Source organism: Balaenoptera physalus (genome assembly GCF_965194825.1).
Source record: "Balaenoptera physalus genome assembly, chromosome: 1".
NCBI classification, from domain to species: Eukaryota; Metazoa; Chordata; class Mammalia; order Artiodactyla; family Balaenopteridae; genus Balaenoptera; species Balaenoptera physalus.
In genome coordinates, this window is record NC_138882.1 from 196,347,065 (window position 1) to 196,359,478 (window position 12,414).

General features: G+C 44.4%; 1 long non-coding RNA gene across 2 annotated transcripts in view; it reads left to right on the plus strand.

Moving 5' to 3' along the window:
* The first annotated feature begins 4,812 nt into the window (after window positions 1-4,812).
* Window positions 4,813-12,414, plus strand: part of LOC309637759 — an 864,831-nt gene continuing 857,229 nt past the window's right edge. For both annotated transcript variants that reach the window (XR_014250787.1, XR_014250788.1), the window contains exons 1-2: window positions 4,813-5,133; window positions 6,312-6,457. This is a non-coding gene — a long non-coding RNA (uncharacterized lncRNA). The remainder of the gene's footprint in view (window positions 5,134-6,311; window positions 6,458-12,414) is intronic.

A 12,414-nucleotide genomic window follows, 5' to 3' on the forward strand; every position in this document is an offset into this window, starting at 1 on the left:
TAAGTGAAAGAACTTCTTGCAGTCTTGGGAGGACAGTAAGAGCACTGGATGAGTAGCTGCAGCCCCTAAACCTGAGTGAACCCCTTTCTTCCTTTTGTGTCAGATTCTGTGCTGTGCAGTGAGCTGTCGTTGACTTAGAATCTGTTGCTTTCTGCCAGCCAGCATCTGTTCTGAGGCCCAAGTGCCTCAGTTTTCCTTTGGGAATTACATCTCACCTGCTTCCAGTCCAAACAGTTGCAGAAGGATGAGCCCATGTTGCACCCAGCTCGAAGATGGGTTTACAGCCCACATCTAGCCAGTCCCATTTTCCATCTTCTGGTGATGGGTGAAGTATGAGACTGTAACCCAAGCCAGACCAAAGGCATTTAAAACCATGACTTTCTTGGAATCCAGGAAAAGGAGAAACTCTTTCTCGGAGAATGGATGGTGAGTGGTTGTCAGCCTAGAATTGCTGTTGGCCCAAGGGCAGTGAGAGAGCCTGTGCCTGTGAATGGGGTCCCCCAAAGGCACTGAGCAGGACAAAGTTTTGGAGAGAAGCAAGGTCACACTGAGATAGTGTAAGCCACTGGACCTGCCAGGTCCAAACCCATTCTTCAACTTGCCACTTGCAAGTATTAATTTATTTCTACCCTTACAATGAATACTAATTTATTTTACTTCAGTAAGTGTGTCCAGTTGCTGGGAAAAGAAACAGTCCTGGTTGACACATCTGAATCAATAATCCCTGATCCTTCCTCAGGTGTCCTCACTGGGTAGGCGTGGCTGGGGGAGATGAAGACACTGGGTGGGGTCAGATACTAGGGGAGCTGCCAAACAGCTCTGTCCCTGTTCCTTCCCTGTCCCGGGAGAGGGAAACCCTGGAACAGTGATAGGATAACCAGTATGGGGAAGAGGTTCCTCAGTGATTAATTGGTCTTTTTGTATTTTCCTTAATTTAGGGTGCATTTTGGTAATGTGTTTTTACAAAGAAATCCCCCTTTTCCTCTAGATTTCCAGTTTGTTACAGTAGATTTCTCTTATTTGACTTTTAATTTTTCCTGTCTAATTTTCTGCAGAATCATGACAAATAATGAACAAATATTGTTACTTTATTATTAAGTGAAATCCCTATTCATGTTCCCTTTGTTATACCTTTCCTTGTTCCAGGATCTCAAAGGACATGGGGCCATCATGTCTGTTTAGTCTCTTCTGGGCTTTGACAGTTGCTCAGACTCTCCTTGTTTCCATGACCTTGACAGTGTGGAGGAGGACTGGTCAGGTATTTTGTAGACTGCCGGGCACTGGGATTTGCTTCGTGGTTTTGTCGTGGTTAGACTTGGCTTTGAAAAAGTAGACCACAGAGGTGAAGTGCTTCCTCTTCACTATATATCAAGAGGACAGGCTCTTAAGGAAACTTCTCACTTATATTCTTAACTTTGGTCACCTAGCTGAAGTAGTGTGTGTCAAGTTTTCCCACAGTGAGGTTAATGTTTTCCCCATGTCCATCCTGTGCGTCTTATGTAGGAGGAAGTCATAATGCAGAACCCACACTTGAGGAGAGAGGGGTTAGCTTCACATCCTTGATGGACAGCTGAGTGGCTATATACATTGCTTAGAAGCTTTCTGCATAGGAGATTTCTATTTAACACCATTCATCAAAAACTATGTAATTTATTTTTACCAGTTTGGACACGTGAATAATTACTGTAAACTTTTGGGTATAATCCAGCACTACATTATTAGACTGCTTAGTTAATTCTTGCTTTGGCTGTTGAGAGCTTTTTCCATTTGCTCCTGTTTTCATTTTACATAATTTTTCTTTTGTGGGTTTTAAAAATTTTTGGTACTTCTTTACTTTCTGATATTTTAAGATTATCCTGCTTCATAGATTTACTGTCTCAGTCCTAGCATCAGCCCTTTCTTCAAAGAGCCCTTGTTCCTTTTATTAGAGAATGGTATTAAAAACTTACACGTGGGAGCTAAATATGCTCAGCTGACAGTGCATGGAAATATGTGCATGTATCCCAGCCTATGCATATACCCATAATTATAAAGATTTCCATGTGGAACTATGTGTATCTCTATTAGGCTAAAGATAGTTTATACTGATGTCTCCAACCGGATCTGTTATGACATGGATATTGTAACCTTCTCCCTTTGTTTGACTGTAACATCCCACTCCAGTGGTAAGAAACCTGGCTTCCACCATTTGTCATTTATTAAATTCAGTGCTTGTTCCATTCGATTACTGATATAGTAGTTTTGGTACCGTTAGCTACTACCCCTCATGGAAAGAACATAGAGTTCACTGTGTATGTATGGCACATTTTGTCTTTGGCCTACAGATTCTGTACATTTCCAAAGTTAACTTAGGTCAGCCCATTTGTCCCACCACCAACAGTGAGTTTTTTCATACATTTCTGAATCAGTTAGATTCTTTGTTACGTTCTGTATTCCAGTCTTTGACACTCCCATATCCTAAGTAGCTAAGTTTGAATAGATTGTAAATTACTTATTGGGTTGTGAAAATCTGTGGGTGTAGACAAATGCATAGTGACAGGTATTCACCATTAAACTATCATATGGACTATTTCAACCACATATTCCGTAAACTGTTTACCATTGTCAGTTTTGCCTTTTCTAGAATGTCATATAAATGAGGTCATACAGCGTGTAGCACTTCAGACTGGATTCTTTCACTTAGCAATGCAAGTGTTAGATGCATCTATTTTTTTTTTTTTTTTGCACGGGTTGATGGTCCATTCCTTTATATCTCTGAATACTATTGCATTGCATGTATATGAGAGGAAAAATAGTTTTCCCTCTACACTTCTATGTTCTTTATTGAGATCTCCCTTGTAATGAAAAAGAGATGAACTGGAGAAAACAATCAGAAGTTTAATATATACCATGCGTACCTCCTGTATACTTGAAAGATACCCAGGAAAACTGAGTCACTCCCTGAAATGGCCCAAGCCATTACCTTAAATGCTATCTTCTGCTGAGAACAAAAGAAAGATGTTAGGGAATGGAGGAAGCGATTTAAGGGATGTTATTAGTCAAAGCCCAGTAAACAAGGGTATGGTTGTTACACAGATTTACATCCAGGCCTATTTCATTGACAAGCTTTTTTTTTTTCAAACATTTATTTATTTGGCTGTGCCGGGTCTCAGTTGTGGCCTGTGGAATCTTTAGTTGCGGCATGCGGGCTCTTAATTGCAGCATGCGGGATCTAGTTCCCTGACCAGGGATTGAACCCTGGTTCCCTGCATTGGGAGCATGGAGTCTTAACCACTGGACCAGCAGGGAAGTCCCAACAAGCTTTTCTTGATATTTAGTCATCATTCAATTCCTGGTCCAGAGAGGGACATACCCTTACAAATGGAGATATCCTTAATAAATGTAAATTTACCTCCTAAAAGGGCATTTTCTACTTGGTTTTGAAAGATTCTCCTGGGTCTGCTGTTTCTTAAATTAATCAGTCCAAAATAATCCTTTTGTCAAATGGGCATATTTTGGGGTGGTGTATTCTTCTCCCCTTGACATGTATGTGCCCTAATTTGCTTATGAATTCATCTACAGAAGGACATCCTGATATCTTTAAGTTTTTAGCCATTATGAATAGAGCTGCTGTGCATTACTTGATGCTAGTTTTGGTTTGAACACAGTTTTTCAAAGCAGTTGTCTAAATACAGGAGGTACACTTCTTGGATCCTAAGGTGAGACTTTTTAGATTTGGAAAAAACTGCCAAACTGTCTTCCAAAGTTGGTTGTACATGCATTCCACCAGCATCTTGAGTGTATTCTTGTATGCTTATTTACTGCCTGTTTATCTTCTTGGGCCAGGTGTGTGTTTCAGTCTTTACCAAATTTTAATGGCGTTGTTGGCATAATTTGAGTACAGATCCTTTATCAGATATGTGTTTTGGAAGTAGTTTCTTGCAGTTTGTGGTTTGTCTTCCGGTTTTCTGAATAAGGTCACCAGACCCAAAGTTATGTAGATTATCTTTTTTTTTCTAGGACTTTTATAGTTTGGTAATTTAAATTTGTCTATGGGCAATTTTGAGTGAATTTTGGTTTAAGTTGTAAAGTTTGTGTCTACATTCATTTCATTACATATGGTTTGTAATTAATTGCTCCTTAAGCATCTTTTGAGAAGATACAGTGAGATACTTGGCTCCATTTCAGTTTGGATTTCCAAACTTAGTGTATACAGCAGAACTGCCTTCCGGATGAGGCCTCTGGGTTTGTGAGTGCGGCGCTCCCGGCACTTCTCTGACGTCCCACAGGGGGCGCTGAACCCACCTGTCTGACCCTGCGGGCACAGGTGCACCCTGCCCACAGACTTTGCTCCCTGACAAGCAGTCAGGAGCTTTGTCTCCTGTCAGGGCTGAGGCTTCTGGACCATGAGGCAGTGTCCACACTGACAGCAGCTGGGTTTTCTCAGGAGCCACTGGTGAGGAGACTCCACAAGAGGAAAAAATGAGCAAGTGTGGAGAATCTTCCTGTGCAGCTGACTGCTGGGTGGGTGGGGCGCATCTTCAGGGGCCTCAGGAGAGAAAGGGTTTAATGTGGAATACTGTGCGCTTTTAGTTAGTTTTATGTGCCGTGTAGATGGTGACCAGTGTCGTTCTTTGGAGTCTGGTGTCTAGTTTTCCTGGCACTGTTTGTTGATGACTTTGGGTAGAATAAACATTTTAATAGTAGTAATTTTTCTGATGCATGAGCATGGAATATTGTTTCCTATTGTGTCTTTAGTTTCTTTATCAATGCTTTACAGTTTTCTGAGTATAGGTCTTTCATGTCCTTGGTTAAATTTATTGCTAAATAGTTCGTTCTTTTTGATGGAATTGTACATGGGATTGTTTTCTTAATTTTTCTTGCTGGTGGTTCATTATTAGTGTATAGAAACAAAACTGATTTGTGTATATTGATTCCATATTTTGCAACTTTACTGAATTTATTTTTTAACATATTTTTTGAAGTAATGTGAAAAATTGCAATACTAAAATCTCAGTGTCTACTGCACCCCAGGTAATCCACAGGACCCAAGATATGGTAGCTACTAATATACTCTTCCCACGGTGCCTCTTAATACCATGCGGACTCCTACAAGGGAAATAAGTATCACAACTTTGGTTGAACTTGGTCTGGGTGAGTCTTGGCCTCTATAACAAAATTTGATGTCTGTCTTATCTGATTTTCTGGCATGATACTGACATGGTTGTCTAGAAAAGTAATTTACTTTCCAGTAATTTAAAATGTACAGAAAAGTTGCAATAATGGCAAAAAGTACTCACATTTGCCACTTCACACAAAATGCTCAGTGTGTTTCGCCCAAGGAACCAGCACATAACCCCTAAATGAGGAAATCCTGATGTCCACATTATAATTTAATACTCAGCCCCACTTCAACTTTCACCTGCTGTCCCAACTGTATGAAAATGTCTTTTTCCATCCTGATCCAGTTTTCTTTTTCTGGAACCATTACTGAGTTTCCCCCTCATTTGGACAACCTTGATGGATTTGAAGCAGACAAGATGAGTATGGGATCTAGGTGGCCTTTTCTGTATGGCTTTTTTCACTAAGAATGTTTTTAATGTTCATTTTTGTAACAAATATCAGTGCTACACTTTTTTTTTCTTTGTCATTAGAAATACAAAACATGACTTTAGCATTTAATTCACTTTACGTATACAGTTTTGTGGTATTAACTACCTTCATATAGTTGCACAAACAAGTTAACTAACATGTGTACCTCCTGTGTGCATGGCAGATACCCAGGAAATTGAGTAACACCCTGAAACGGCCCAAGACATCACCTTAAATACCATCTTTATCTAAAAGGAAAAAAACGGAAGGCTATAGTTGTTTCTGTCTGCATTCATTTGATTGTATATGGTTTCCAACTGATGTTGTATAACTAGTTGTGGAGAAGTCATGGGATAGGTGGCTTCATTTCAGTTTGAATTTCCAAATTTAGTGGATTCTGCAGGCTTGATACAAGGTATACAAACTTCATATTGGATCAGGACATCCCATGGTGTAACTGACATTCATGGTTTGTTCAACAGTTAAAGTTCTGTGTGATATGAGTTCATCCCGGAGTAATCCAGGTTAGTTTCTGTTATACATTTGTCCCAGGATGAAAGGACAAGAGAAATAAGGCCTGATTTATAAAAGTGCCTTCAAACTAATCGATACTGAAGTATAGTTGACCTACAATGTGGTGTTAATTTCTACTGTACAGCAAAGTGATTCATATATACATACATACATATATACATATTTTTCATATTCTTTTCCATTATGGTTTTCCTCTTTCTTTTCAGTCTCAGATTTACCTGATGGTCACCACTCACAGTTCCCGCAGAGCCCAGAGATTTCTGCTTGAAGGAAAGGTTCTGGAAAATCAGAGGGATAAATAAAGAATGCAGCTGATTCCCGCCTTGTGCTGACGCCCAAGAGGATGAGGAGAGTGAGTGTTTTCTCATTAGAATTTTAAATCCTCCAAGTAATAGATCATTTGGGGGGCATCCTGTGTCTTCCTGCTCATTCTAATAATGTCATTCCTGAATTTTAATGTGGTAAATAATTTAAATCATAAATATGCTGAGGGGGAGATCCATTTAAAAAATGTTAGAGGTAACTCCAAGGGATTTACAGCAAACAAGGACACAGAACCCTGTGTCCAGACGCTAGCTGAGAGATTCCTACCCTGAGCCGCAGTCCCCTGGAGGGCGGAGTGGCCATGACTCTCCTCCCGCAGGTGAGCCTACACAGGCACATCCCACGTGGGACCACTGCATCGCAGAACCTTAGAGTGGCAAATGGCAGGCAGCTGGCTAGAGATGCGGACAAGAGAAAACTGCCCAGCAGCCTGGGACAACCCCGGGGTGAGGCCTTAGTAAGGGCCAGTGTCAGAACCTCAGAGATAACTTGAAGAGGGTTCAGGCTGTTAGGGACATCGTCAGAGATGTACTTAGGGACATATTCAGGGCCTTAGTTATGGACAGGATCAGGGCATTATTTAGTGACAGCTTAGACTATAAGGGACAGCGTCAGGGCCTAAGTTAGGGACAGTGTCAGTGCTTCAGTTAGAGATAACGTGAGGGCCTTAGTTAGACACAGTTCAGGCTGTTACTTAGGGATATCTTCAGGGCCTTCGAGCCAGCATCATGGCCATAATTAGGATCAGTGTCAGGGTGTTAGTCAGGGCCAAAACTAGGGTGTTATTTAGGGAAAGAGTCAGGTCATTATTATAGATAGTGTCAGTGCCTTAGGTAGAGAGAGCATCAGGGCCTTAGTTAAGGACAGCGTCAGAGACATACTTAGGGACATATTCAGGGCCTTAGTTATGAACAGGATCAGGGCGTTATTGAGAGATACATGAGGCTATTAGGGACAGCATCAGGGTGTTAGGGAAAGAGTCGGCCGTTATTATAGACAGTGTCAGTGCCTCAGGTAGAGACGTCATCACAGCCTTAGTTAGGAAGAGGTCAGGGCCTTGGTGAGGGACAGGGTCAGGCCAACAGTGAGGGAAATCTAAGGCTATTAGGGACATTGTCAAGGCCTTAGATTGGGTCAGCATCAGGGCTGTAGTGTCGACCAGTGTCAGGGCATTAATGAGGGACAAAATTAGGGTGTTAGTTAGGGAAAGAGTCAGGTCATTAGTTACAGACAGTTTCAGGGCCTCAGGTAGAATTGGCCTCAAGGCCTTAGTTAGGAAGAGCATCAGGGCCTCAGTTAGGTTCAGCATCAGGACGTTAGTTTGGGCCAGCAACAGGACATTAATTAGGGCCAGCAACAGGGCCTTAGGGACAGTGTTGTCAGGCCCTCAGAGATAACGTGAGGGCCTTAGTAAGAGACAGTTTAGGCCATTAGTTAGGGACACTTCAGAGACTTTCTTAGGGATATATTCAGGGCCTTAGTAATAGAATCAGGGTGTTATTTTGTCACCGCTTAGGCACTAAGGGGCAGCATCAAAGCCTAAGTTAGGAAGGGTGTCAGCATCTTGGGGATAGTGTTAGGGACTTTGTAAGTTATAGTTTAGGCCATTAGCTAGGGACAGTGTCAGGGGCTTATTAAGGGCAGTGTCAGAGACTTAATGAGGGACATCTTCAGGGGCTTAGTTATGGACAGGATCAGGTCCATACTTGCCTTCTGTAGAGACAGCGTCAAGGCCCTTAGTTAGGAAGAGGGTCAGGGCCTTAGGACAGGGTCAGAGACGTACTTAGGCACATCTTCAGGACCTTAGTAATGGACAGGATCAGGACCACAGTGAGGGACATCTAAGTCTATTAGGGACATCGTCAGGGCCTTAGATAGGTTCAGCATCAGGGCCGTAGTTAGGACCAGTGTCAGGGTGTTATTTAGGGGCAAAATTAGGATGTTAGTTAAGGAAAGAGTCAGGAAATCAGTTACAGACAGTGTCAGCTTCTCAGGTAGAGACTTCAGGGTCTTAGTGAGAGCATCAACACCTCAGGTAGGAACTGCATCAGGCCTTTACTTAAAGACAGTGTCAAGGCCTTAATTAGGGAGAGTGTCAGGGCCTCAGAGAAAACTTGAGGACCTTAGTAAGAGACACTTCAGGCTGTTCATTAGGGACATCATCAGGGCGTTAGTTATGGACAGGGTCAGGGTATTAGTGAAAGACAGCTCAGGCAATTAGGCACACCGTCAGGGCCTTGGTTAGGGTCAGCGTCAGGGAGTAGTTGGGGAAAGAGTGAGGCCATTAGGTAAAGACAGACTCAGGGCCTTAGTTAGAGACAGTGTCAAGTTCTTTGTTAAGGACACTGTCATGGCCTCAGTTAAAGATAACTTGAGGGTCTTAGTTAGAGATAGTATCAGGGACTTAGTTATGGACATCTTTAGGGCCTCAGTTAGAGGTAATTTGAGGGCCTTAGTAAGAGACATTTTGGGTCATTAGTGACATTGTCTGGACCTTAGTGCCATCTTCGGTACATCATTTATGGGCCGCATCAGGGCATTAATGAGGGACAGCTCATGTTATTAGGGACCGTGTCAGGGCCTTAGTTAGGGACTATGTCAGGGCCTTTGTTAGGGAAAGAATGAGGCCATTAGTTAAAGACAGACTCAGAGCCTTAGATAGAGACAAGCCTCAATCCTTAGTGAGGGAGAGTGTCAGGGCCTCAGTTAAAGATAAGTTGAGGGCCTTTGTTAAGGACAGCCTCCAGGCCTCAGTTAGGGACAGGTTCACGGCCTCGGGACTAATTTCAGGGTCTTAGTTAGGGACAGCATCAGGGATTTAGTTAGCATAAGAGGCAAGACATTAGCTAGAGACAGGGTTAGGTTAAGGTCTAGGGATAGTGTCAGGAAATGAGCTAGGGACAGTGTCAAGACCTCAGTTACTGAGAGTATCAGGGCCTTATTTAGAACCAGTGTCAGGGCTTCAGGTAGGGCCAGCATCAGAGGCTGACTTAGGGAGAGCGACAGGGCCTGAGTGAGGCCTAGCGTCAGGGCCTTAGCTGGGGACACTGTCAGGTCATGACGTAGTAGCAGCATCAGGGCCTTTGTTGCATCAGCATTAGGGTCTTAGTTAAAGACATGATCAGGGCCTGAGTTAGTCACAGCGTCAAGGCCTCAGTTAGGCATAGCTTCAGGGCCTGAGTTAGGCACAGCCTCAGGTCTTCACTTAGGGACAGCAACAGGGCTTTCTTAGGGACGGTGTCAGGACCTTGGTTAGAAATGGGTCAGGATATTAGCTCAGGATAGTGTCCGGATTTCAGTTATTGCCGGCAGCAGGGCCTATATTAGGGACAGATTCCGGACCTTAGTTAGAGATAGTGTCAGGGCCTTAGTTAGGACTAGTCTGGGCCTTAGTTAGGGAGCGCATTAGGGCTTCAGTTAGGATAAGAGGCAGGAAATTAGCTCGGGACAGAGTCAGCTTCCAGGCCAGGGATAGTGTCAGGAAATGAGCTAGGGATAGCGTGAAGACCTTAGTTATTGAGAGCATCAGGGCCTTAGTTAGGACCAGCGTCAGGGCCTTCATCAGGACCAGTGTCAAGGCTAGATGTAGAGACAGCGTCAGAGCCTAACTAAGGTACAGCAACAGGGCCTAAGTGAGGCCTATCTTTGGGGCCTGAGTAAGGGACAGTGTCAGGGCATGACCTAGGAGCAGCATAAGGGCCTCTGTAGGATCAGCATTAGGGTATTCGTTAAAGACATTCTCAGGGCCTCTGTTAGGGACAGCCTCAGGGTCTCACTTAGGGACAGCGTCAGGGCTTACTTTGGGACAGTTTCAGGACCTTGGTAAGACATGGGTCAGGATATTAGCTCAGGATAATGTCAGGACTTTAGATATTGACTGCAGCAGGGCCTTAGAGACAGTGTCTCAGCCTGACTTAGGACTAGCATCAGAGCCTTTGTTAGGTTCAGTGTCAGGGACTGAGTTAGGAGTAGCATCAGAGCCTTTGTAAGGTACAGTGTCAGGGACTGAGTTAGGTGTAGTGTCAAGGCCTTAGTTAGGGACAGTGTCAGGGCCTGAGTTAGGACGAGCCTCCAGGCCTCAGTTAGGGCCAGGGTCACGGCCTCGGGACTAATTTCAGGGCCTTAGTTAGGAACAGCATCAGGGATTTATTTAGCATAAGAAGCTCAACATTAGTTAAAGACAAGGTTAGGTTCGTGTCAGGACATGACCTAGGTACAGTGTCAAGACCTTAGTTACTTAGGGCATCAGGGCCTAATTTAGGACCAGTGTCAGGGCTTCAGGTAGGGACAGCCTCAGAGCCGAACTTAGGGAGAGCGACAGGGCTTGAGTGAGGCCTAGCGTCAGGGCCTTAGCTAGGGATAGTCTCAGGGCATGACTTAGGAGCAGCATAAGGGCCTCAGTAGGATCAGCCTCAGGGGCTTTGTTAAAGACATTATCAGGGCCTCTGTTAGGGACAGCCTCAGGGCCTCACTTAGGGACAGCGTCAGGGCTTACTTAGGGACAGTTTCAGGACCTTGGTAAGAGATGGGTCCGGAAATTAACTCAGGATAGTGTCAGGACATTAGATATTGACGGCAGCAGGGCCTTAGTTAGGGACAGTGTCAAGGCCTTAGTTAGTACTAGCATCTGGGCCTCTGTTAGGTACAGTGTCAGGGCCTGAGTTAGGAATAGTGTTAGGGCCTTAGTTAGGGACAGTGTCAAGGCCTTAGTTAGTACTAGCATCTGGGCCTCTGTTAGGTACAGTGTCAGGGCCTGAGTTAGGAATAGTGTTAGGGCCTTAGTTAGGGACAGTGTCAAGGCCTTAGTTAGTACTAGCATCTGGGCCTCTGTTAGGTACAGTGTCAGGGCCTGAGTTAGGAATAGTGTTAGGGCCTTAGTTAGGGACAGTGTCACAGCCTTGGGACTAAATTCAGGGCCTGAGGTAATCACAGCATAAGGGCTTTAGTTAGCATAAGAGGCAGGACATTTGCTAGGGACAGGGTTAGGGTAAAGTTTAGGGATCGTGTCAGGAAATGACCTAGGGATAGTGTCAAGAGCTTAGTTACAGTATCAGGGCCTTATTTAGGACCAGTGTCAGGGCTTCAGGTAGGGACAGCGTCAGTACCTGACTCTGGGAGAGGGACAGGGCCTGAGTGAGGCCTAGCGTCAGGCCCTTAGCTGGGGACACTGTCAGGGCATGATGTAGGAGCAGCATCAGGGCCTTTGTTGCATCAGCATTAGGGTCTTAGTTACAGACATGATCAGGGCCTGAGTTAGTCACAGCGTCAAGGCCTCAGTTAGGCATAGCTTTAGGGCCTGAGTTAGGCACAGCCTCAGGTCTTCACTTAAAGACAGCGACAGGGCTTTCTTAGGGACGGTGTCAGGACCTTGGTTAGAAATGGGTCAGGATATTAGCTCAGGATAGTGTCTGGATTTCAGTTATTGCCGGCAGCAGGGCCTATATTAGGGACAGATTCCGGACCTTAGTTAGAGACAGTGTCAGGGCCTTAGTTAGGACTAGTCTGGGCCTTAGTTAGGGAGAGCATTAGGGCTTCAGTGAGGATAAGGGGCAGGACATTAGCTCGGGACAGAGTCAGGTTCCAGGCCAGGGATAGTGTCAGGATATGAGCTAGGGATAGCGTGAAAGCCTTAGTTATTGAGAGCATGAGGGCCTTAGTTAGGACCAGCGTCAGGGCCTTCATCAGGACCAGTGTCAGGGCTTCACGTACGGACAGCGTCAGAGCCTAACTAAGGTAAGGCAACAGGGCCTGTGTGAGGCCTATCTTTAGGGCCTGAGTGAGTGACAGTGTCAGGGCATGACTTAGGAGCAGTATAAGGGCCTCTGTAGGATCAGCCTTAGGGTCTTCGTTAAAGACATTCTCAGGGCCTCTGTTAGGGACAGCCTCAGGGTCTCACTTAGGGACAGGGGCTTAGTTTGGTACAGTTTCAGGACCTTGGTAAGATCAGGGTCAGGGTATTAGCTCAGGATAATGTCAGGACTTAAA